Here is a 1,165-nt window from a genome sequence, read left to right on the forward strand (position 1 = left end):
TCAGCCCGCGCCCGGGTATGTGCACATGTTATAAAACAGCTTGGCAGCGCACATATGTGTGCTCAATTTTAAGTGGGAGTGTGACTGTGCGCGCAAATCCTGCTTCTTCCACGTAAATGGGAGGATTTTAATAGGGATGCGTACTAACGCCATTACCAGTTTTCCCAATTTGTTCCCAGTTAAGGAACAGTTCTTCCAAATCCCCTAGTTTAATAGCCTTCCTTCCCCACTGTTAGCCCTGACCCTTAAAACACCACTGATCTGCCTAGCAGAAGTAAAGTTACGTGGCAGGGGACCCTGGCATGCGCCAGATCGTGTAAGTATTTATACACAAATTTCAGGTTAAAATCCCAGAGCGCCCATGTCCCGCCCATGCCCACACCCTGCTCCTTTTTGAGAAGTTCCAGTATGTGCGCACAGCAGCATTTACACATTGACGCGCACGAGCCCGACATATCCGTACATCCCCTAATTTCGGTGTGCATCAGGCTTTTAAAATTCACCTTTAAAGGTGTGCAGCCTCCAAAATTTCATTTTTTTTCCTTTTGTTCCCTCCCTTCCCGGGTATCATTTTGTTTAATGTTTATTTTGTTTCTGTGATTTGCAGAAACATATGCATTAGAGCTGGATAAAACTGGATGTTGAAAATGTTTTTTCATTTGAAGTGTACTAGTTTCCTGGGTCAAAAGATTTCTCCGAGGATAAGCAGGATGGTGGTTCTCACACATGAGGGACATCATCAGATGGAGCCCTGATGCGGAAAACTTGTTTCAAAGTTTCTAGATCTTTGACTGGGCATACTAAGCATACCCAGCATGCTGTATACCACACATCCATGTGGGTCCCTCTTCAGTTCCTTCTTCGCAGAGCTGTAAGCCTCATGGTCTGATTGAGTTTGATAAAATTAGGTGTCAGATATTTTTTTTGATCCTGAACAACTGGAGGGGTTCCTGTGGACTAGAGTTTTGCCCAATGACGCTGTTCCTTTGGATGGTAATTTTAAAACGAGTGCATATGCACCCTTACATGTGTATTGGGAAGCTTGCTGGGCAGACTAGATGGACCATTTTGGTCTTTTTCTGCCGTCATTACTATGTTACTATGTATTGGCATGCGAGTAAAGAAACGCTGGAATTTTAAATTGTGTGCGCACTTGCACACTAGG

Source organism: Rhinatrema bivittatum, chromosome 13 (assembly GCF_901001135.1).
Source record: "Rhinatrema bivittatum chromosome 13, aRhiBiv1.1, whole genome shotgun sequence".
Lineage (NCBI taxonomy): Eukaryota > Metazoa > Chordata > Amphibia > Gymnophiona > Rhinatrematidae > Rhinatrema > Rhinatrema bivittatum.